Raw genomic sequence first — 26,519 nt, 5'->3', positions numbered from 1 at the left:
TGTGGGAGGAAACCAGAGTGCCCAGAGGAAACCCGAGTGCCCAGAGGAAACCCACGCAAGTACGGGGAGAATATACAAACTCCGCACAGTTAGAGCCATGGTGGGAATCAAACCCATGATCTCAGCACTGTGAGGCAGTAATGCTAACCATTACACCGTCCGTACTGCCCCAAAGATTGTACATAATCTCTCCACTTATACCCATAGAGCGATTGATACATATCACACATATTATACACTTTATTGCTCATTTAGCAATTGTTTCATAGTTAGAAGTTACACAGTAAATACTCATGGCAGGTCGCCTATAAATACATAAATGCTTTATCATTAGAAAAGAAGCATTATCTCCAAATATGGGGAATGCTATTTCCATATGTATAGCTGATTAAATACAACAGAAAGCTAATTACAACTGAGGTTAACTATCAGCACTAATTAAGGCAATTAAATGAGGGCAGCAGAGACCTTCACTGTTGCCATGGAGAATAGAAGCGCTCCACATGCACGAAATTAGGATACAAGAGAGGAGAGGCATCCCAGCTACGGAGGGAGGGGGAACACGTAGATGACAAAAAACATCAGCTGTAATCATTTACATAAGAGGCGTGTAGAGAACGTAGGTTCTCCTACAATCCTGATTTGTGCAAGCAGCTGATGGACACAGGAGTGACATATCAAACAGCGGGAGGTGTCGCTGAAGTCGGAAAAACCTTGTCCCCGCTAATTACAACTAGTAGAAATAGAGGAGACGGAGAGCTCTCCTCTCACACTGGTGATCAAGCCTTTGTACCGGCGAAACGTGCGTCCAGGCTCTGGGTGACTGTCCCGAACAGATACCACAGGATGAAGGGAACATTATAGGAAGCTATGCATTTTACTGTCAATTCTACCAGCTCCATATACTTAATTTGTCTCTGTCTGTATTTTTGACTATTACGCAGCTAAAAATTATTAGATTAATGGGACAATAGCCCCGTACACACGGGGGAGATATATTGCTCAGCAATATATTGCCCAGTGTCTCCTTTTCATCAGCGACCAGAGATGGTCGCTGATGAAAGGGAACCTCTGCCGGGGGGGCCGCAGAGGTAATTAGCTGGTCGCAGGAGCAAGCTCCTGCGACCAGCGATTACAATGGGGCAGAAAACGGGAGCGCGCACCCGGCGATTTATCGCCGGGGCACACTTCTATCACTGGCAATATGGTCGCCTGCGACCATATTCCCAGCGATTATAGCCCCTATCGCCCCCGTGTGTACACAGCTATAGGGGCTATCAGAATTATGATTTATAGTTATGTTAAAATCTAATTGAGGCAATTGGAAGTTACCTCTGCAATTATACAATATTGTCTTTTCTATAGACAGAACATTCCTTAAAGGTACATTGATCTGACCTTGCCTCTTTAGGGGACTCTCATTGCGGCCAGTGCCTTCTTGACCCCCTGCACTGGATTTATTTAGAACAGGGGCAAAACCAGGCAGTGGATTGTAACAGCAGATCCCCATGTCTTCCTTCCACTGCTTCTAATAAACCTCAATTTCAATTGTACCCTCATCCTGACTGTTCACTGTCCAAGAGACACACAGCGGGACAGTAGGAACAATTGGAGGTGTAAGGGAGCAGCCTTTATTTTCATTCTTACTATATTGTATCTTTTCATTGTAAAATCAACTTATATCCCTCATTCTCCTAGTGACAATTTTCTCAGCCATAATAACCTTTATAAGTGGGAATACATAGTGCAATTAGCTGCAGCATTACCGCCCACTTGGGACAGTATTGAGGCTGTCCATCTGACGACAGTCACCCAGACAGAGAAAAATATTCTCGTCGTTTTATATTAAATTAACACATCACCGTTTAATTTTAATTTTATTTACATATTATTTAATCACAAGCATTATATAAAAAAACGGTACTTGTTTCCTATCTGGGCGCCCACGATTGAAATCGCGGGCATCGGGGGTAAAATCGGGGCCATCGCGGGCATCGCGGCCGATAAAAAATCGGGTGCGATGTGCCAGACGCGATGCCCGCGATTTTCCCATAGAGAACAATGTTAAATGCCTCAATTTACCCGCGATGACCGCGATTTACCATAGGAAACAATGTTAAATGGATCAATTTCCCCAAATTATCATAGGGAACAATGGGAAATGGGGCAAAAACACCCCTGAACATAAAAATGTCCCCCCAAAAGTAGTTGACGCCACCCCGCCATCAATGTGAACCCGAAGCGTGGCGAGCGGAGCGAGCCCGCGAGGGGCGGCGGTACGCGTCCTCCGACCTTTTCATGCCCTACTATCCACTAGGGCGTGGAGTGAGAATAGAATAGTGTGGCGAGCCCGAAGCGTGGTGAGCGCACGCGGATACCTTCACAGGTAAACGCGTCCCTTCGCGGGCTTCCCAGGTGTCCGCGTCGCCATGGACACCTGGGAAGCCCGCGAGGGGACACGTATAACTGTGAAGGTATCCGCGTCCCCTCGCGGGGCTCGCTGCGCTCGCCACGCTTCGGGCTCGGTGGCTCGCTGCGCTCGCCACACTATTCTATTCTCACTCCACGCCCTAGTGGATAGTAGGGCATGAAAAGGTCGGAGGACACGTACCGCCGCCCCTCGCGGGCTCGCTGCGCTCGCCACGCTTCGGGTTGGCGTGGATCGTGGGGTGGCGTAAACAATTGGGGGGGCCATTTCAGAGTTCAGGGTAACTATTTGGCCTCTAAGGCCCATTTAACATTGTTTCCTATGGTAAAATCGGGTCCATTGAGGCATTTAACAGTAAAATCGTGTCCATCGGGCCTTTTTACATTGGATCCTATGGCAAATCGGGAGCATCGCGTCGCGGGCATCGCGGGTACATTTATGGCCGGCCGCGACGCGACCGACGCGATTTCCATGTTTAACATGGGTTTCAATGGGAAATCGCGGGCATCGCGTCGGTCGCGTCGCGGCCAGACATAAATGTACCCGCGATCACCACGACGGGCGCCCAGATAGGAAACAAGTACCAAAAAAACTCAGCTGAAAGACATCCATGTCCCGATTAAACTCTTCTAATGAGGTCATTGGTAAACTTTATCTGAAACAAAAATTCACATCACATTGCTATTTTTTCACACTTAATGTCACTCACGTGTACCAACTCACCTAAAATCATATAAATTGATTAGGGAGCCATTAAGAACCACTGCAGTGCATGGGAATTTAGTTTTCTAAATAACACGATATACTTGAAAGCAAAAATATTTTAAGCAGTGCCCCAACAAAGAGAGTCATCTTTTTCTTGAGTAAAGTATCATACTATTCTATGACTCAGGGGAGCACCACCAACAAGGGATTTAACAGGACCGGACAAGTCCAATTATTCTTAAACACATGTTGGTTATACATATTTTAACTAGAAAAATAGAGAGTCTGTGCTAATCTCCTCCTTCTTTCTGTAAGCAAATCAATTTAGACAAGATTTCATTAATGTATCGCATCCTACTTCCATTGAACTTCCCCGACAGCTCTCCTGGAGTCTTTTTGCATGCAATAAATCGCATATGATTTAATGCATGTAAAAAAAAATGGCACATCAAATGCCAAGTCCGATGTAAAGGTTCATACACACTGGGCAACTGTGCCCAGCGTGTATGGACAGCGATGATCACGATGATCACTTTAATCGCTGAGGGGTAAGCCGCTCAGTGCATACATACTGAGCGGCTTTCCTCCTGCCCGACGGCGGGGGGAGGACGGCTTTGCATAGTGCAGAGCTATCAAAGCCGTCCTCAAAGCCACTCATCTGCTGGTAATACCAGCAGGTGAACGGCTTTTCCGGCGATGATGCGGGAGAACGCAGCAGAGCTCACCGCTCATCGCCGGGGCATACACACTGGGCGGCTTTGAGCTGAAAGCCACTAAAACATGCTGTTTTGAGTGACTTTCAGCTCAAAGTTGCCCAGTGTGTATGCCCTCAGCTGGAAGTCTTGCCACGCCAGCATGCCTGCACTTGTGATAAGGCTCTTTTGGTACTTGTTTCCTAGCACGGCCACACCGATATGTATCTTGTAAGTCTTGACCATTGCGTCGCATCGGTGTCTTTTTTGTAAGGTTACGATGATCCCGACCCTTAAGATACTCCCGATGTAGTTTTTTACTCCCGATGTATTTTTTGGCGTCGGTCTTCACATCGTCATTTTGTTAATTGCGTCGGGTTTCTTTTAAGTATGTACCCCCGACCGACGCGATACTACCGATGTACTTCTTTCCTCCCGATCTTTGCCTTCAATCGCGTCGGTCGCGTCGCATGTTTAAGCAAAACCCCCCGATGCTCATGATGCACGAGATGTTAATCTGGCCCATTGGTCCTACGATTTTCCCGCTGTTCAGGCCCTTTTTTAATAGGCCCAATTAATCCTTGTAGTCCAACCCCCTATTAAATCTCCCTAGTACCATATGTTTTAATGTGTTATAATGTGTGTTTCTATGTCAATATTAAATCTGCCCTCTGTAATCTGCTCAGTTACAGCATCAATGTCAATATTTATTGTCATAATCCGGCCCCTTACTTTGACAGCCCCTTCTGTTTTATTTTTCCCTACTGGCTTTGTGGGTTTGTCTCGGTAGGAGTGAGACGTGTATTCAGTTGCTAGTGATTTTTTGGCTGATTGATCCTTTGCTGGTGATATCTCCCTGATTGATCCTGTGCTTTGAATACTATTTGCTGCTGATCCTGAGCCTTGTGCTGCGGATTGCTGCTGATCTTGTGGATTATTGCTGATCCTGATTATTCTGCGATTGATTTCTGCTGATCCTGACCCTGAGCCGTGCTGATCCTTAGTCCTGTGCTGTGGATTGGTGTGCTGTGGAGTGCTCTGTGGGTGATTCCGTGACCTCTGAGATGGCTGAGGTGAATATGTTCTCACTGCCTACAAGTGAGGAGGAGGCAGTGGCGTTTCTGCAGCGCCATCATCTGCTGCCATCAGAGGCTACGTGCGCCAATGGTCATCCGATGCGGCTGAATCTGAAGGAGACCATGTGGCGCTGTAATGTGAGGGACTGCCGCTTGAAGAGGAGTCTGAGAGCAGGACTGTTCTTCCCTGGCTGCCGTTTGCCATTCCTGACACTGGTCCGCTTTATATTTTCCTGGGTACAGGAATTTACCAGTGTGGAGTACTGCGAGAAGAATCTGTCCCTCTCCAAGAAGACGGCTGTCCTCTACAATAAGTACATGAGGGAGGCCTGCCTGCTCGACCTCATGGCGCAGCCGCAGCGCCGGATTGGAGGTCCCGGCAAGATCGTTGAGGTGGATGAGACCTTGTTCGTGAAGAGGCAGGCAAATGTTGGCCGAGTTTTACCTCAGCAATGGGTTTTTGGTGGCATATACAGAGAAACAGGACAGTGTTTTGCCACCAAAGTTGCCACCCGGGACGCCAACACCCTCATGGAAGCTATCCTGCAATTTGTGGAGCCTGGGTCTACTGTCTACACCGATTGTTGGAGAGCGTACAGTACGGCCCAGCTCAATGCCGCAGGATATGAGCATGCCCAGGTGAACCATAGATATAACTTTGTGGCGGGGGGAGGACGGCTGTGGTTAATGATATATATATACATGTGTGCTTCATATATCATTTTTTGTGGATTAGGGGGTCACCATTGGGTGTATAGAGTGGATAATGTTTATGTTCAAGGGGTACTGTTTATCTATAGAGCCAGAAAGTGATCATGTGCAGGAGTTTATGAAGTGTATGGCTTTAGGGTCATGTTAATAATGAAAATCTGGATAAAACAGGTTTATGTGCAGAGGGTATCATGTGCCTGGAAATGATGTATCATGTGTCTTGTAATACATGCAGAATACTCTGCTGTTTGTGATAGTAATGCAGGGTGACATAGCCTGTAATGGTTTCTTGGTACACATATGTAAAATATAGCTGTTTGAGGTGTCATGTGCTTGTTATTGAAATGGTGCAGCAGGCAGTATGCTGTGTCCACTTTGTAGTAATGTGCATGTAAAATTTTTTTTTTTTTTTTTTTTATTGGAGGGGAAGGGGGGGTGGGTTCAAATGCTGGGGTATAGTTTGTATTGTTTGTGTCCCATGACAGCAGCCATGTCACGCCATCCCGAAATGTGGCAAGGGGCGGCGGTACGCGTCCTCCGACCTTTTCATACCCCCACTATCCACGTCGGCGTGGAGTTGAGAATAAATTAGTGTGGCGAGCGCAGCGAGCCACCGAGCCCGAAGCGTGGCGAGCGGACGCTGATACCTGTGAAGCCCACGAGCGGGCGTGGACACCTGTGAGGCCCGCGAGGGTACGCAGGGTTCTGTGAAGGTATCAGCGTCCCCTCGCGGGGCTCGCCACGCTTCGGGCTCGGTGGCTCGCTGCGCTCGCCACACTAATTTATTCTCAACTCCACGCTGACGTGGATAGTGGGGGTATGAAAAGGTCGGAGGACGCGTACCGCCGCCCCTCGTGGGGCTCGCTGCGCTCGCCACGCTTCGGGATGGTGTGGATAGTGGAGGGACACAAATATATCAGTACTTCTGTTGTCAAATGTGGTGTAAATTGCATTTATTATATCATATGCTATGAGTATCTCAGATTAAAGCCTTGTTTTTTTTCTCGGATTCTATTTCAGTTTGATTTTGAATTGTGTGCCTGAAAGGCCATTATTTATTTTCGTTCATTCATTTTTCACCTGCTAGTGCCTGAGGTAAATATTAGTCACTTTTTTGTAGCGTATTAATGAATAACAGTGGAGTGCGTAGTGTTTTCCATGCAAAATTGCATTTTTCTAAATTGTGTTGTTCAAAATGTGTATTATGATGTATCATTTTAGTATTAATGTGCGAGGTGGGTTTTTTTTTCACATTTTTTTTTGGGATGACCTGTTGGAGTAGACTTTGGGTAACTTGTGTCCCATCACAGCGGCCATGTCACGCCATCCCGAAGTGTGGCGAGGGGCGGCGGTACGCGTCCTCCGACCTTTTCATACCCCCACTATCCACGTCGGCGTGGAGTTGAGAATAAATTAGTGTGGCGAGCGCAGCGAGCCACCGAGCCCGAAGCGTGGCGAGCGGACACTGATACCTGTGAAGCCCACGAGCGGGCGTGGACACCTGTGAGGCCCGCGAGGGTACGCAGGGATCTGTGAAGGTATCAGCGTCCGCTCGCCACGCTTCGGGCTCGGTGGCTCGCTGCGCTCGCCACACTAATTTATTCTCAACTCCACGCCGACGTGGATAGTGCGGGTATGAAAAGGTCGGAGGACGCGTACCGCCGCCGCTCGCCACGCTTCGGGATGGTGTGGATAGTGGAGGGACACAAATATATCAGTACTTCTGTTGTCAAATGTGGTGTAAATTGCATTTATTATATCATATGCTATGAGTATCTCAGATTAAAGCCTTGTTTTTTTTCTCGGATTCTATTTCAGTTTGATTTTGAATTGTGTGCCTGAAAGGCCATTATTTATTTTCGTCCATTCATTTTTCACCTGCTAGTGCCTGAGGTAAATATTAGTCGCTTTTTTGTAGCGTATTAATGAATAACAGTGGAGTGCGTAGTGTTTTCCATGCAAAATTGCATTTTTCTAAATTGTGTTGTTCGAAATGTGTATTATGATGTATCATTTTAGTATTAATGTGCGAGGTGGGTTTTTTTTTCACATTTTTTTTGGGGATGATCTGTTGGAGTAGACTTTGGGTAACTTGTGTCCCATCACAGCGGCCATGTCACGCCATCCCGAAGTGTGGCGAGGGGCGGCGGTACGCGTCCTCCGACCTTTTCATACCCCCACTATCCACGTCGGCGTGGAGTTGAGAATAAATTAGTGTGGCGAGCCCGAAGCGTGGCGAGCGGACGCTGATACCTGTGAAGCCCACGAGCGGGCGTGGACACCTGTGAGGCCCGCGAGGGTACGCGGGGATCTGTGAAGGTATCAGCGTCCCCTCGCCGGGCTCGCTGCGCTCGCCACGCTTCGGGCTCGCTGCGCTTGCCACGCTTCGGGCTCGCTGCGCTCGCCACACTAATTTATTCTCAACTCCACGCCGACGTGGATAGTGGGGGTATGAAAAGGTCGGAGGACGCGTACCGCCGCCCCTCGCGGGGCTCGCTGCGCTCGCCACGCTTCGGGATGGTGTGGATAGTGGAGGGACACAAATATATCAGTACTTCTGTTGTCAAATGTGGTGTAAATTGCATTTATTATATCATATGCTATGAGTATCTCAGATTAAAGCCTTGTTTTTTTTCTCGGATTCTATTTCAGTTTGATTTTGAATTGTGTGCCTGAAAGGCCATTATTTATTTTCGTCCATTCATGATTCACCTGCTCGTGCCTGAGGTAAATATTAGTCGCTTTTTTGTAGCGTATTAATGAATAACAGTGGAGTGCGTAGTGTTTTCCATGCAAAATTGCATTTTTCTAAATTGTGTTGTTCGAAATGTGTATTATGATGTATCATTTTAGTATTAATGTGCGAGGTGGCTTTTTTTTTCACATTTTTTTTGGGGATGACCTGTTGGAGTAGACTTTGGGTAACTTGAGTCCCATCACAGCGGCCATGTCACGCCATCCCGAAGTGTGGCGAGGGGCGGCGGTACGCGTCCTCCGACCTTTTCATACCCCCACTATCCACGTCGGCGTGGAGTTGAGAATAAATTAGTGTGGCGAGCGCAGCGAGCCACCGAGCCCGAAGCGTGGCGAGCCCCGCGAGGGGACGCTGATACCTGTGAAGCCCACGAGCGGGCGTGGACACCTGTGAGGCCCGCGAGGGTACGCAGGGATCTGTGAAGGTATCAGCGTGCGCTCGCCACGCTTCGGGATCGGTGGCTCGCTGCGCTCGCCACACTAATTTATTCTCAACTCCACGCCGACGTGGATAGTGGAGGTATGAAAAGGTCGGAGGACGCGTACCGCCGCCCCTCGCGGGGCTTGCTGCGCTCGCCACGCTTTGGGATGGTGTGGATAGTGGAGGGACACAAATATATCAGTACTTCTGTTGTCAAATGTGGTGTAAATTGCATTTTTTATGTCATATGCTATAAGTATCTCAGATTAAAGCCTTGTTTTTTTTTCTCGGATTCTATTTCAGTTTGATTTTCAATTGTGTGCCTGAAAGGCCATTATTTAATTTTATTTGCTTCTGCTTGATTTACCACCTGCTACCAACTGAGGTAAATATTAGTCGCTTTTTTGTAGAGTATTAATGAATAAAGTGGAGTGCGTTGATTTTTATGGGGTAAACTTCATTTTGGAATATTTCTTTACAGAATGGATCGTAACGTCGACCGCGCGCTAATGAAGAAGTTGATCGATCTCTACAAAGAGAATAGATGTCTATGGCGACAAGATCATATTGATTTTCACAACCAGGCAAAGAGGAATGAGGCCTTTGGGAAGATCTCGGCCTACGCTAGGAGACGTGTCCCTAATGCAGACGTCACGTGGGTCCGGAGGAAATTTACTAATATGCGGACAGTGCTGGTGAAGGAGCATAATCGGGTCCAGCAGTCGCGAGCTTCGGGAACTGACCCTGCAGATGTGTACCAGCCAAAGTTGTGGTACTATGATCGTATGCTGTTTATTGTGGAGGATCAAGGAAGGAGAGAAACAGAGGGAGCTACTACGGATGAAAGCTCTTCATCCAGTGCACAGGAGAGTGCGGACGTAGTAAGTATCTACAGTTATGCCCAAGTACATCGTGGCTGCGTTGCGCATAAAGTGCGCCATGCAAATCGCGCCTGGATCGCGCCTGCTCCTTGCGCTATAGTCCCGTTATAGATCGCGTTATAACGTAACGTAATCTTGTAAGTGTAACCTGCACTTACACTCATTGACCACCAGATGTCACTTTTCCCAAACAGTACAGCGCATGCGTAAAAATCTCTTCTACAAAACAGTGGCCGCCACGACTTTTCACTACGGATTTTGTCCTTACTTTACGGACAGAGTGTTTGTATTTACTCGCAGAAGCAGCTACGTACGGTCATTTATGTAATTGGTACAGAAGCCATGCTAACCTTTGCTATTGCTGGATGACTACTTAAAACATTATTTGAGGACCTACAGTATCATACTTTACACTACGGATTTTGTCCTTACTTTACGGACAGAGTTATTTTATTTTATTCGCAGCCGCAGTGACGTACTGGATGGTCATGAACTGTATTTGATTGGTGCAGAAGCCATGCTAACCATCTGCCAGCGGTAAAATGTCATCGCTAGTCGGGGATCTGCGGCCCATACACACCAGGCAATTTTAACACATTGTACAATATTCCACATGGCGCTATCTCTACTGCACTGCACTGAACGTGTAAGGCATCAAAAATCACGATATCACTACTCGATACTGTATACAGTAAGTCTGCGAAACAGACTCTAGTATTTACGGACAGTGGGGCAGATGTACAGTATTAAGCTTTAACAAGAGGTAAATCCAAGGGTGATAAGGAGAGATAAACATCCAGCCAATCACCTCCTAACTGCCATGTTACAGACTGTGTTTGAAAAAAGTCAGAAAGGAGATGATTGGCTGGACGTTTATCTCTCCTTATCACCCTTGGATTGAATCTCTTGTTAAGGCTTAATACATCTGCCCCAATACTCATAGCGGCAGCCTGCAGTATCTGAATACAGTATACACAGCAGGCGATTGTATACAGTATTCTGCACCGGGTGCATTTGAACAGTAGGGAAAGAAGGGAAACATCTTCATTCAGGGAAGGGTGGGAACCGAGCGCTTCCGCGCAGGGACCGTTTTGTAGTGCTGCTTACTGTATACTGTAATGCAGCAATCAGTCAAATGTACAAATGACTGTACTACTGTATAGTGTACTGTACTTACTGCTCCAGCGAGAAGATACAGTACTCTTCTTGTGGAAGGAAGGCAGTACTGTATGATGGTAACGCTTGGTAGAACAGGAACGCAGCAACAACTTGACTTTGGATTCAGCAGAATGAATAGTCCAGGTGTACAGGTACAATCTCGTGCTTGTATACAGGCAAGAGATGAAGAGACGATCCGTAGCAATTCTACACGGTTAGATGCAGAAAAACAAACTGGATACAGTAGTTTGACAATTTTAGTATCTGTAGCTGAATTTATGCTGGCAGAGACAAAGGAAATCCTTCATGAAGCTGATACAGTAGGTGCATTTGAATTATGTACAATTACCAGCGAAACAAAAAGGCAGACTGCAATTAACATATGACTGCAATCAACATCTTATTGTCTGAGGTGTCGGTCTGTGTCTGAGTTTGGAGAAATCTATTGTTGCGAAAAAAAAAACGTTCTCTGTAGCGCAGTACAGTATGGGTATTAACTATCGTGTACATGGATGCCTGCCATTGTGAATTTTTGTTTGTGGAAAAGTCCGAAATAATTTGATACCTGTAAGCACCAACTACTGTAACTACAGTACCTGTATTGGTTTAAAAAAAAAAAAAGAACGTTTAAAAAATAAAAATATAATGTAACCAACTGAGGATCGAACTACTGATACTGAGATAGTGAAGCCGTGCCTCTACCCGTTAGGCCACTGTTGCCTCTGAATATAGTGATAGCAGATTGTTAGTATGGCTTCTGCACCAATCACATACAGTTCATGACCATCCAGTACGTCACTGCGGCTGCGAATAAAAGAAAATAACTCTGTCCGTAAAGTAAGGACAAAATCCGTAGTGTAAAGTATGATACTGTAGGTCCTCAAATAATGTTTTAAGTAGTCATCCAGCAATAGCAAAGGTTAGCATGGCTTCTGTACCAATTACATAAATGACCGTACGTAGCTGCTTCTGCGAATAAATACTGTAATGTACAAATACTGTACTCTGTCCGTAAAGTAAGGACAAGATCCGTAGTGAAAAGTGGCTGGTTAGTAAAGGTTAGCGAATTTTATCCCGAAACACGGTCCTCAAGGCAAGGAGTTTTACCTGAAAAGCTAAATCTATTTTGCGAAAAAAAACGTTCTCTGTAGCGCAGTATGTATGGGTATTAACTATCGTGTACTGTACATGGAGGCCTGCCATTGTGAATTTTTGTTTGTGGAAAAGTCCGAAAGAATTTGATAAGCACCAACTACTGTAACTACAGTACCTGTATTGGTTTAAAAAAAAAAAAAGAACGTTTAAAAAATAAAAATATAATGTAACCAACTGAGGATCGAACTACTGATACTGAGATAGTGAAGCCGTGCCTCTACCCGCTAGGCCACTATTGCCTGTGATTTTACTGCTGGCAGATGGTTAGCATGGCTTCTGCACCAATCAAATACAGTTCATGACCATCCAGTACGTCACTGCGGCTGCGAATAAAAGAAAATAACTCTGTCCGTAAAGTAAGGACAAAATCCGTAGTGTAAAGTACTGTACTGTATGATACTGTAGGTCCTCCAATAATTTAAGTAGTCATCTAGCAATAGCAAAGGTTAGCATGGCTTCTGTACCAATTACATAAAAGACCGTACGTAGCTGCTTCTGCGAATAAATACTGTACAAACTGTCCGTAAACTAAGGACAAGATCCATAGTGAAAAGTGGCTGGTTAGCAAAGGTTAGCGAATTTTATCCCGAAACACGGTCCTCAAGGCAAGGAGTTTTACCTGAAAAACTAAATCTATTTTGCGAAAAAACCCTGTTCTCTGTAGCGCAGTACAGTATGTACAGTATGGGTATTAACTATCGTGTACATGGAGGCCTGCCATTGTGAATTTTTGTTTGTGGAAAAGTCCGAAAGAATTTGATAAGCACCAACTACTGTAACTACAGTACCTGTATTGGTTTAAAAAAAAAAAAAGAACGTTTAAAAAATAAAAATATATTGTAACCAACTGAGGATCAAACTACTGATACTGACATGGTGAAGCCGTGCCTCTACCCGTTAGGCCACTGTTGCCTCTGAATATAGTGATAGCAGATGGTTAGCATGGCTTCTGCACCAATCAAATACAGTTCATGACCATCCAGTACGTCACTGCGGCTGCGAATAAAAGAAAATAACTCTGTCCGTAAAGTAAGGACAAAATCCGTAGTGTAAAGTATGATACTGTAGGTCCTCCAATAATGTTTTAAGTAGTCATCTAGCAATAGCAAAGGTTAGCATGGCTTCTGTACCAATTACATAAATGACCGTACGTAGCTGCTTCTGCGAATAAATACAAAATACTCTGTCCGTAAAGTAAGGACAAAATCCCTAGTGAAAAGTGGCTGGTTAGCAAAAATCCGTAGAGTAAAGTCTTAACGTGGAGCATTAGTCACCCAGTGGTTAAACTATGTATTGCATGGCGTGGTACATAACGCAGGACATAACGCGATCTGCAACTCGCGAGTCAGAGCCCTCAAAAGCGCGTTGTAAACCACGATGTACCTGGCCATAACTGTAGTTCAAACATGTTCAGCATGTAAATGGAAGTGAAATGCAATGTTTTAACTTTTTTTTTTTTTGTTTCTTTTCATTTTAGGTAGTTCCCTCTTAGTCAACGCAGCAGGCTGAGTCGGTGTCGGAGGTGGCGGCTCCTGTGGTGGCGAGCACGTCATCAGCTCCCCCCAGGAGGCGTAGGAGGAGACAGCCGACAAGACCTGCTGCTACCGGCCAAGAACACTGCTGCCCCTACAAGGAGGAAGCACTAAGTAATCCCCCCGATGATTGCAAAATGTTTACAAATCATGTGTGCGCAGAAATGCGAAAGTGGCAGCGTCCAACAGTGCACCACTTTGTACTGTATGACCTTATGTTGCGGGCAGCCGAGGATGACCTGTGTGCTGACTGCAAGGTAACGTCAAGCCGCACTGCGCACGTAGAGCCACCATGCCCACACCCACATCACCCCCCCATGTTCAGTGCGCCGGTTGCTCCTCCACCTGCCCCTTACTACGCGCCGGGACCCCCTATGCCACCTCCCAGTGATCTCTCGTCTTTGTCTGGGACTGTTTTCTCTGCTTTGAGAAGTGTGCAGACCCCCACCCCAGACAAAGAGCTTATTTCAATTATTAATTCGGCTAATTTGACTTTTAATTTAATTTATAATTTGGCAGCAATGTTCTTGTTTCTCTTCCTTTCTGAGTTCTCTATAATAAACAGTTTTTAGTCATGTACTGCAATTTTGGTTGGTGAACGTTGCAGTGCGGTCTTCCTGAAGTTTGCGATGGCTGTACTTGTTTTGCTCCTTCACTAACCACTGTTCTGCATATTTGTGTTTTCTTCCGGATTCATGTGATTGTTTGCATTAGTGGGCACAGTTTTCTAGTGTGCCGTTATCTTCCCATGCCTCATTTCAATTTGCCTGGTTGTGATAGCCAGGCATCTATTCTCTTTGTACTGATCGATCAACTTCTTCTGCATTTTATGTAAGCTATGTTGTAGCTGTAATTTTTGTTTAAAAAAAAAAAAAAAGTTTAAAAAATATAAAAGAAAAAAAAAAAGATGTATGTTCGATTTAAAAAATGTTACGAACTGTAAATTATTGGTTAAAAAAAAAAAAAACTAAAAAAAAAAAAAAAACATGTATATTCTATTTAAAAAATATAAAAATCTGCAAATTATTGCTGTAAAAAAAAAAGAAGTGTTTAAAAAAGTTTGAAAAAAAAAATGTTCTTTGTATTTATTGACAAAAAAAATAAAAAAGGCAAATTTTTGCGAAAAAAAAATAAATAAACGTTTAAAAAAAAAAAATTGGAAATAAAACCTGTTAAATCTATTGTCATGTGTCGTGTGATTTATTATTTCATCTGTGGTTAAAAATAGGGTACAAACTGTATTTCTGTAAATGTGGCGTACAATTGGAAGCAGCCATGTCAAAACATGAAATGGGTGCTTGCAATAAAGAAATCGCGTCGCTCGCGTCGGGGGCATTGAATACTGACATTCAGTGCTCCCGATGGGACCGATAGTTTGTAATGCCGCCGATATCGGTCAATTCTTCAATTATCGCGTTGATCGCGTCGGGGGCATTGATTACTGACATTCAGTGCTCCCGATGGGACCGATAGCTGGTAATCCCGCCGATTTCGGTCAATTATTCAATTATCGCGTCGGTCGTGTCGCGGTAATTGAAGCATGGTACACAATACCCGCGATTTCAGAAATCAAGAGCATCTCGTCCATCGGGGTTGATCGCGGCCCTTATAGTGCACTAAATAAGAGCCGCGACCGATACCGATTGTGGCCGTGCTAGGAAACAAGTACCGCTCTTTTTTTTGGGAGGGAGGCAGCTTTCCAGTTCCCTCCCCCTCCCCGCTCTGTGTTTACCAAAGCAGCAAGTCAGCAGCAGCATGAGACAGAGGACTCCTTCATGTACAAAGACATGCGTCATCACTGACAGAGTAATGATCCTTTTTTTTTTTTATAAAAAAAAATCCTTTAAATACCAGCTTGTATTGTCTGTCAATATTTATTTCATCCACTGCAAATAAACTGGTTTAATCAGGCATACCAGTAAAATGCCATAACTCTCTTTTATGTAATGTGATCCTTGAAGCGATGCATGTGATGTAAGATTATCCTAAATGCAAATAGATTAATGTTACTTCAGGGAGAGAGATTACAAATGTTGATACATTTATGTGAAAGATGTCATTAATGCATTGCACGTTCAATCAATAATTTCTGTTTAAAACAGCAATTACTACTGTTTGACGTACAGTAACATGAATAAGGGATACTATGCGGTATAATATGAATCACTACATGTGAATAAGATTGTGCTACTGTGTGGCATCATTCAAATTGACGGTACAATTGTGTGGCCACGCCCCTTTCTTGTGAATCTTATTATAAAGGATTGCAGGGATAAAAATAATGGTTCAGCATATCACGTGGCACCAAAATTTATACTCGCTTACCAAAAACTTAAACTCATGCCAGGCCAGAGTATTTGATCCATTAGCACTGCCTGCAACTGGAATTTACAAACCCTCCAACACAACCACTTCCACAAGGTACAAAATACTCCGCTACTAGACTTTACACTGGATACATGTCATGTTTTGAACCAATTAATTTATGAAAAATGTATATCTGCAGTGCACAGGTTACTGCAATCAGAAATTTAGTGGAAACTAAGTACACAGGGCCTGATTAAGGGTTCAAGGTGCCCTAGACCTGGGATAGCCAACTCCAGTCCCCGAGAGCTACCAGGTAATGTTTTCCAGATCTCCTTACAGAATCACAAGTGAAGTTATTAACTCTACCTGTGGATCTTTTAAAATGTGTTAGTGAGTAATGAGTGCACCTGTGCAGCAGCTAGGTTGTCTGGAAAATATGAACTTTCAGAGGAAAATGTGTACTAGACACATATATTGCATTCCAAAGAGGGTCCTCCTGCGAGCTTCAGAGGTATATAAACGGATAAAAAGAGACGTCCCTAGCTTACAAGGAGCGTTCCTCTTCTCCGCCTCAAGTAAGATTGGTATATATTCACCAAAGTGTATCCTTATCACATATAGATCGGTGTATGACCGTGCACCACACTTCAGAGTAGAGGAAGATGTACCCCTAAATATTTATAGGGCAAGATGGTAAACAAGCCGTATGTGGGGATTCAATCAATTACCAGAAATGGTGGAGAACTTGATGGAAAAAGTTCTCAAACGAGCATAGAAGATAGAAGTCCCAGAAACTTCCTGCTTCCAGCGGGCAGACACCATAGGAGTCCTGGCAGAGTGATTCCCAGATAGACGGATGACAGCTGGCTTGTTTACCATCTTGCCCTATAAATATTTTTATCCTTGTCTTCTTTTTTAATGTTTATGACCCAATAAATAAGATTTTATTACACCATATTTGGTTCTATTTTGCTCCCATATGGTTCCCCGATACATGGATATGTGTATAGAGGAAGGAAGGATCCTGATGCGATCCGATACCTGGTGAAATATATTATCATTCGGAGAAGAGGAGACGCCAATCCCTCACAAGGGACGTATGGTACATCTTCCTCTACTCTGAAGTGTGGTGCAGGGTCATACACCGATCTATATGTGATAAGGATACACTTTGGTGAATATATACCAATCTTACTTGAGGCGGAGAAGAGGAACGCTCCTTGTAAGCTAGGGACGTCTCTTTTTATCCGTTTATATACCTCTGAAGCTCGCAGGAGGACCCTCTTTGGAATGCAATATATGTGTCTAGTACACATTTTCCTCTGAAAATTCCGTTTTGGTGGTACGGGGTTACCACACGCATTCCATTTCCACCTGCAGACCTCCAGCGCTTTGATTCGGTTCACCGCCCCCTTTTTTCTGGAAAATATGAACTGTTGGTAGCTCTCGAGGACTGGAGTTGGCTATCACTGCCCTAGACTAATACACATGTAGCTCCCTTCGTAAAGATGTTAAATACACGTGTATGGACGCTCAGGGACTCGCCAGTCATACTGCCCATGGGCATGTAACAAAGGCTGCCAAGCTGGCGCTGTAGCACAATGTACATAAAGTAAAGGATTCATCAGTAAGTTACATTGACACAGCCATCTGGCAGTCACCTGAAGAACTACCCCCCACAGTATATAGGAACGGGTGATAGCTAAGAAGCATGGAATAAATTAGATCTTACATTTAAATTTATTCCTCGGCTGTCACCTGCAAGGTGCCCTCTCCCTGTCCTGGCACCCTAGGCTGCAGCCTAATCAGCCTAATGGTTGATCAGGCAGGTGTGCCCAGGTGTATTAGGTGAGGGTGTGTGACATCAGTGCCAGCCTGTCTCTGACACAGAGGGTCAGTGGTACACTAGCACAGACTAGAATAGTCATTTGCTGGTTCGTGAATTGTGTATGGATGTGTGACAGGATACCAGATAGTGATATTTTCGCAATTCACTTGCAGTTTTACAAAGGGCGTTTTTTTTTTCTGCGGCTGGTAACTACTCGCAGTCATTTGCAACTCTGCAGATGAACCATCAGATCCGAATCAGGCCCTTTATTGCTTACTTTATCTCTCACTATGCGTTGATAAATACTCCCTAAAAAGGTAAGGATACTCAGTACTTTGAAATGTTAGCATACAATGAACCATAGATTAAAGATGGCCATCGGTGGTTCACCCATTGATGGGTAACCTCGATGGTATAACACCATCTGCAAGGGAGCGATCAATGGTTTCATGTATTGATGGTTGCCCCTGCATAGCTAAACTCTGAGGTCCGCCACTGTGTAAAAAAATTAATAAAAAATTCCTTGCTTCTGTATCATCGATGGTGAGAAACCATCTGGTTATCCTCCATAAATGACAAAAGTATTCAACATTGATTAAAGACCATGACTGATTTTAAATCATCGATAGTCAATAGCCATCCCTACAATAGATCAACAGTGAAAAACTGAACATGTTTTCTAGAAAAAGAGATTTAGAAAATGGTACAATTACCTATGTAAACTTGTGCTATAACCTTTCACCTTTCTCTCTCTATACAAAAGGTATCTGCCTAGGGGTGGAACCTGCAGGGTCAGCACAACAGCTTCCTTTCCTGCATGATGCAGGGAGAAAGGCAGCTGGAACCGGCCAATGCAAGGAGGGGAAAGCTCATAATATTCCATACTGCAGGGTGGAAGAGGAACATTAAATTATATAATATAAGGAGGCACATTCTATTCTATGGGGGGGAACAAAAACAAAAAAAATGTACGTTTTTGGTGGGTGAGCGGCAGCCAAGAATATTGTACCAACGGGCGGCCATACTCCTAAATTGGCCTATGTCTATGGAAGTGGTAATTAGCAAAGCTAGAGTGAAAAAAATAAAAAAAATATACGTGCCTAATCTCCTTTGTCGCCGGGAAGCTCCCGAAAATTTGCTGGTACTACCAGGCCCTGAGAAAGGTATGTCTTCCAACACTTCCTCAGCCGTCCTTGAAAGCGGGTGGTCCGGGGATGCCTTTGACGCGATTTATGCTGAATTGCGTCATCGTAAGCATTGCTCCCTGCTACATAATGTTGGTAATCTGGCCACTGATTCATAGGTGTGGGGGACACAATAATGCAATTGAGTGCAGGGGCAAACACAGGATTTTCAGAAGGGGGTTTCCAGAGGGGCGGAGCAAAGCACGGAGATGGACACTTAGGTGACCCAGTATATGCCGGGTCAGTTAAAGTATTATAGATAGACCAAATGTATATAAATAATAATAATAATAAAAAAATTATATATATATATATATATATATATATATATATATATATATATACATACATATACACACATATATATATATATATATATATATATATACTATACATACAGGGGCATCAACAGCAGTGTAGGTCCCTGGGCATAACAATGTATTGGGGCCCCTACCGATCCTCCAGCGGTAGAGGTGTGGGAAGCTTTGATGTCCCGCAGGTGGTAGGGGTATTATATCAACTGCTCAGCATGTAGGGCCTGGATCAGTAATTTCCACTAATTACCCCTTTACTGCACAGATGGTGGGAGATGAGGTGGGAGAAGGGGGCATTGGGCTGAATGAAAGGACCCTGATACATAACTTCCAGGGTGGTAGAGGATGTTTAATATGCAGAGGAGGGGTGTATAGTGGAGTGGGCTTATTATTCATAATTTTCTGGTGGGAGGATAGCTTGCTTGACTGCAGATATCTCCAGTTCCCGGAAATAGATTTCTTAGATTTGAATGGAAGTAAAAACTAGAGAATCCCACCTACCAAATGGTATTGGGGACTAGGGGATCAGAGTTCAGGAGGCAGAGCAATCTGCCAATGAGAATATAAAACTACATACCAGGTGTGTGGAGCTGGAGCAGTAACCAGCTGCTGGAAGCCTGATATCTCTGGTTATGGGAACAGTAAAGACAAACTACTAGTGTCCATCAAAGGTTGAGAGACACAGCTTTTGGAATATACCATCAGAAAAACTCTACGTCAGACAGAACCTGAAATATCTGACTGGGAAGAGCAATTAACATGCTTGGATGGGGACCACTGATTTGAAATCAGATACAGTATCTCCGGTTCCCAAGGGACGATTTTTAAAATTCTTGTACCCATGAAAAGAGGGGACCCTCAGCTTTCAGCCTATGGCTCTTAGACTCCTGGGGGGATTTCTGGGTACTCAGAACCCCACCCCCACCCCTGCGTGCGCTACTGGAGTGTCCACCCTCATATCATCCATCTATAATCCCTTGCTGTACTGACCTGGCTGCTCCCAGCCAAAAAATCTGTAACTTTGGATAAAGTAATAGCCAATCAGTTTCTTACATTTTACAGGTTGTGATTTAAAAATCAGAGGAGCTGAATGGATAGTACTTTATCTCTCACAATTGTATCCATCTGCCAGCTTTGATATACATCTCCAAAATCTATCAATATATTTGACCCCATATCCTGAACCTTAACCAAAATAAAAAATCATCATTATTAATGGCATTGTCTGGCTGGCAACAATTAAATTTGCATGTGAATACAGCAGACCTAAACAACCAGCAACCCAGTAAAATATATGTTGCCGCTAGTTTAAAACATATGAGAAACATAGCATACCTCCCAACTGTCACGATTTTAGAGGGACAGTCCCGATTTTCGTGTCCTGTCCCGCTGTCCCACCCGCGGCAGGCATTGTCCCGTTGCGGGGGGTGGCAGTTGGGAGACCCCCCAATCTAGTAGAATAGATCTATTCTCGTATGAAAATGAGGTCGCGGCTAATTAGCATAAGCCGCACCCTCATTTGCATATGCCCCGCCCCCTTTTCGGGCGCTCGCGCGACTTCGCCGCGCGAGTGTCCCTATTTCTTCAGGTCAAAAGTTGGGAGGTATGACATAGTTTGTTGAGAAAAAAATATACGGTATACACAGCCTTGCTTTATTTCTTTTTACAGTGTACTTTAAAATATGTATATTCTGTTTGATAGAGAACTAACATAAAATACTTTATTTATTGTTCTTTGTTCTTACCTTAGTTCTGTATCTGCAGCTCGGAGATTATGCCTACTGAACTCCTGCTGCTCTCTTACAAACCTCTTCTGCTCCCATCTCTCTGCAGTCATCTGACAAGTTCTGGTACTGTTCCTATATCTAGAGTGCCCTTTGTTTAATTTCTCAGCGTTTAGTTTCGTTTCTTATTCTGGATGCAGAGAAATCCCTCCTTATTTCTCTTTCTCAGGGACACAAGATACACTTTCGTTTCCTTGTTACAGAGATTTGATTGCCAAAAATCTCTCTCCTGTGGCTAAATGTCGATATATTTAACTCATTATTAACTCATATATGGAATAGATATACAAGTGCAGGCTGAAAAAAGGTTTTGTAAGACGGTTTTCTCAATTGAAACAATTCATATTAAATCATAATCATAAAAATCAATAAAAACATGAAAAAGGTCGATGATAGCATACAAAACTACACACTCCATATACACACAAGCATACACATCATATATACACACAACCACAGACATAGCATACATACACACAAACAGTGGCGGATTCAGGGGGGGGCACCTGGGAAGAAAGCATTGACAGCCAGGCAGAGAGCTGCGAGCTGCCCGGCTGTATTCAGAGCACTGCACGGGACACCCATTGATCCACCGCCTGGAAGAATGCATTGATAGCTAAGCAGGGAGCTGCGAGCTGCCGGCTGTATTCATAGCACTGCTCAGCAGGTCTCTTCGATTTGAAATGTCACGCTGCTGTCTGCTGGGTCCGCGAGCCAATTGGAGCTTGCTCGAGGTCTGGCAGCCAATCAGGAGCCACCACTCCTGATTGGCTGCTAGACAGTGAGCTCCAATTGGCTTGCAGACCCGGCAGAGGGCAGAAGGACATTTTATATCGACGGGACCTGCTGAGCAGTGCTCTGAATACAGCCAGGCAGGTCGCGGCTCTCTGCCTGGCTGTCAATACTTTCTTCCCAGCAGCTGCTGGCAACTCACATGGAACCCCTGACAACGCAAATGGATCCCCTGGCAATGCACATGGAACCCCTGGCAATGAGCATGGAAACCCTGGCAATGAGCATGGAACCCCACATGGCAATGAGCATGGAACCACACATAGCAACGTGCATGTAACCCCACATGGCAATGAGCATGTAACCCCACATGGCAATGAGCATGAAACCCCACATGGCAACGAGCATGGAACCTCTGGCAACGAGCATGGAACCCCTGGCAACAAGCATATAGGTAAGCAGCACTTATGTACCATAATTTGTAATAGGCATTATGATATTTGGCATATTACCTAATGGACATTATGGTGTGTGGCTTAACGTGTAATGGGCATTACGGTGTAAATTTTTATGGAGAATATTGTGAATTTTGGCTAAATTCATGCAGCATTATGTGAATTTTGGTTCAATCCATGTGGCATTATGTGAATTTTGGCTCAATCCATGTGGCATTGTGAATTTTGGCTCAATCCATTTGACATCATGTGTAAGGGGCAAGTATAATGGGGTTTAATATTTTTTGCATAATGTGTAGAAGTGGTATATGTTGTGGACACCTTTTGAGTGGCCACATCCCCTTTTCCGGAGCACGCGTGCCTCCGGTGCGCACAATTACATTCTTCAATTTTGACGCCAAGGTGAACCTATGTACTTTAAATGCCAGGGCCTATTTTTAATCCCATTCCTGCCCCCTCCCTTCTCTCCTCCTCTCTCTCTCTCCGCTCTCTGAGTGTGCACACTGGCACCACTAACATCCCCTCACCCTCCTATCCCCTCCTTTCCCCTATAATGGTGCCCCCCCTGTAATTTTCTCCTGAATCCGCCCCTGCACACACACACACACACACACACACACACACACACACACACAGATATAGCATGTATATACACATCACATATACACAAACACACACATAGCATATACACATGTTATACACCATCCCCCCTCAAACAAACATTCGGACAGCAAATGCCTATTCCGGCCAGCATAAAGCCCGAGGCATAAAACACACATACCTGGCCAGCTGCAGAGGACAGTCCCTGCCTCCCTCAGCCACATGGAGCGCACGGAAGGGAATAACACTCTGCAAATATCCACATATGGTGGACTTCTATGCGATTTTAAAAATCGGATCATGTGAGTGTAAAATCAGACCAATAATTATGATTGCACTATTTTGGCCTTTTGAAGTTGTTTACAGATCCAGTATATGAATTTCAAGAAACACATATTGGAAGCCTTTTTATATTGCAAAGAAGAAAGGAAGGTTTAATTTTCATCTCTGGTGGATGATAACATCTGGTGGCGCTAATTGAGAGCACAAACCTTTTGCATGTACATTTGAATCTGTTTGGAGTGTTTGGTGGAGGCTCCAGGTGTCTTCTCATAGCAGCCTAAAGAACATTGATTGTTGCGCACAGGAAAAACAGACTTTTGCTCCATATCTGCATTGTCCCATAGTTTTAGCCGCATGGATGTACAAACATAAATAGAAGAGAATACATTAGATATTTCTTCTATCACAGGACCATTATATTCAATAGTGATAATATTTAAACACACAGCGACATCTAGTGGGGACTCTTAAGACCAGCAGGTAATTCAAACCTAATAAATACATAGATTTCACAAAAAACATTTCAGCTCGAAATCTACGTTCAAGCCTCTAGGCACTAGTGTCCTCAGCTCATAAATTAGTTTAATCTCTGTTTGGGACAATCTAATGTCCCTGTCATTTTTCCTCCAATTAGCATGAATCACTCTAATGCAGGGGTTCCCAATCTTTTTTGATTCAGGGCACCCTAGAGAATCAGAATTTTTTTCACGGCACCCCTAGGTCCAAAAAAAAATATTTAGATTGGGTTTATATGCGATTCTTAGCGGCAGTTATGTGGTAAAGGGCAGGATTTGTTTCTGTTTGTACACATTCTATCATTGGCAGCCACCAGCACTGGTTTTGCTCATAAATAATTAACCATTAATAATTTGAGTTGGTCCTGCACCACCAAGCCGCGGCACCCCTGCATGTGTCCTGAGGCACCCCAGGGAGCCACGGCACACAGTTTGGGAACCACTGCTCTAATGCCACAGAAGGATGTTATGCATACTTGCCTACCCTCCCGCTTTCAGCGGGAGGCTCCCGTTTATTGCATGAGCGTCCCGCTCCCGCGCAAACCTGTCCTCACCTCCCGATTTTTTGTGGGCTACCATTAACATCTTCACTGCGCGCCACATGCTGTGTGCACTAAGAGGCAGTCCGTGCAGCAGGAGGAGCAGGAGAGACGTCAGCCAGGGCTTCCCTGATGCTGGCCCCGCCCACTACACAAACACAGTGGGCTCCGTGTATCAGCCCTGCTCTCCTGCTCCTGTCACCGGCTGCTCTGATGCTGTCTCCACCCATCCACCACACTGCCAGCTCCCTCCTCCCTGCACCTCCAAGGAATAGGGAAAAGGTTAGTGCTGTGGTGTACTGGGGCAGCAATATTTGGAGGGGAATGTGTACTTTACGCATACCTCCCAACTGTCACGATTTCCGCGGGAACGTCCCGATATTCGGGGACGTTCCCGCGTCCCGCCCGGGGCCGCCATTGTCCCGCGGTGGGGGGGGACAGTTGGGAGCCCCCCCAGCTTGCCGAGAATAGACGCTGTGCGCATGCGCACAGCATCTATTCAGCGCCGACGAGCGGCGAAAACGGGGGCATGGCCGGAGTTCGCGTCACCCCGTGAGGCCACGCCCCTTTTCTCGAGGCCACGCCCCCTTTTCGGGAGCGCGAGCGGCTTCGCCGCGCGAACGTCCCGACCTCCCAACTTCAAAAGTTGGGAGGTATGCTTTACGTGTGTGTGTGTGTGTGTGTGGTTCTGTTTAGAATGTAATATGGGGTGGTCTGTGTGTCATGTAGTATGGGGGCTGTGTATCATGTAATATGGGGTGGTCTGTGTCTCATGTAGTATGGGGGCTGTGTATCATGTAATACGGGGTGGTCTGTGTGTCATGTAGTATGGGGGCTGTGTATCATGTAATATGGGGTGGTCTGTGTGTCATGTAGTATGGGGGGCTGTGTATCATGTAATATGGGGTGGTCTGTGTATCATGTAATATGGGGTGGTCTGTGTGTCATGTAGTATGGGGGCTGTGTATCATGTAATATGGGGTGGTCTTTGTGTCATGTAGTATGGGGGCAGTTTATCATGTAATATGGGGTGGTCTGTGTGTCATGTAGTATGGGGGGCTGTGTATCATGTAATATGGGGTGGTCTGTGTATCATGTAATATGGGGTGGTCTGTGTGTCATGTAGTATGGGGGCTGTGTATCATGTAATATGGGGTGGTCTTTGTGTCATGTAGTATGGGGGCAGTTTATCATGTAATATGGGGTGGTCTGTGTGTCATGTAGTATGGGGGCTGTGTATCATGTAATATGGGGTGGTCTGTGTGTCATGTAGTATGGGGGCGGTGTATCATGTAATATGGGGTGGTCTGTGTATCATGTAATATCGGGTGGTCTGTGTGTCATGTAGTATGGTGGTCTGTGTATCATGTAATATGGGATGGTCTGTGTGTCACATACCTCCCAACACTCACGATTTCAGCGGGACAGTCCCGATAACCGGGTCCTGTCCCGCTGTCCCACCCACGGCCGGAGGTGTCCCGCTGCGGGGGGGGGGGGGCAGTTGGGAGCCCCCCCAATTTAACAGAATCCCGACAGCCGAAATGCCGACAAGGGGGGGAAGTGGATCGCCCCCCCTTGCGGGCTCGCTGCGCTCGCCACGCAGCGGGCCCGGTGCCTCGCAAAGTTCGGCACACTAATTTATTCTCCCTCCAGGGGTGTCGTGGACACCCACGGAGGGAGAATGTGTCGGCATTTCGGCGGTCGGGATTCCGGCGTCGGGATTCTGAACGCCGGGATCCCGACCGCCGGGATTGTAACTGCATCCCCTATAATGTAATATCGGGGTCTGTGTATAATGTAATGTGGTGCTTTGTATACGATACAGGGACAGAGGGAGTGCAGTCAGGGAGCCAGGGGCTGCCCAGCTGCTAGGAATGACAGAAATAGGGGTCACGATACTAGTCCATGCCCTCTCCCAGGCCACACCCACATGGCTTGTAGCTCTGCCCCCTCTTGCAATTTCAAGCACACAAAAGTTGTGAAGTCTGCCATTGCAAAACACACCCCTAAGTGTCAGTAACTGGTTGGTGCCAGACAGCTTTGGCGCGGAGCATGATGTCTCTCCCCCCCCCCCCCCCCCCTTCCAACAGCACGGCACATTTTACTAGCACCCGGAATCTCCCTGAAACTAGCTTTCAAAAGTAGGCAAGTATGATGTTATGTGGCTGGGGTCACTCCCATGTACATTTTTGAAGTACGGTTAGAGTCCGCACCCCTGAGTCAGATCAAGCCAATTCCCGGTCTGGTACTCATGATCCTGAGTCTAAGACCATGACAATGGCTCTCACAAGCACCTGGGGCTTTGCATGGCTGTAATCAGCATGTCTGAGCCCATGGAATTGGGGGCAGAGGCGTAGACCCCCACTCTCTCTCTGCTAACCCCCCTCCCACCCAATCCCTCTCTGCCTGACCCCACTGTCACCCATCTCTCTTTTCCTGACCACTCTCTCTCTCTCTCTGCCTAAC

General features: G+C 45.4%; 1 protein-coding gene across 1 annotated transcript in view; it reads right to left on the bottom strand.

Moving 5' to 3' along the window:
* LOC146080763 (NFX1-type zinc finger-containing protein 1-like) overlaps nucleotides 1–21,029 on the bottom strand; it is a 237,094-nt gene extending 216,065 nt beyond the window's left edge. The window contains 1 exon segment of the mRNA XM_083188397.1: nucleotides 20,892–21,029. The gene's annotated coding sequence lies outside the window, so the exon portion shown is untranslated.
* Nucleotides 21,030–26,519: the final 5,490 nt, after the last annotated feature.

Source organism: Crinia signifera, chromosome 5 (genome assembly GCF_055691185.1).
Source record: "Crinia signifera chromosome 5, ASM5569118v1, whole genome shotgun sequence".
Taxonomy (NCBI): Eukaryota; Metazoa; Chordata; class Amphibia; order Anura; family Myobatrachidae; genus Crinia; species Crinia signifera.
Note: the sequence above shows the minus strand (reverse complement) of the source record. Positions and strands in the feature narration are given on the sequence as shown.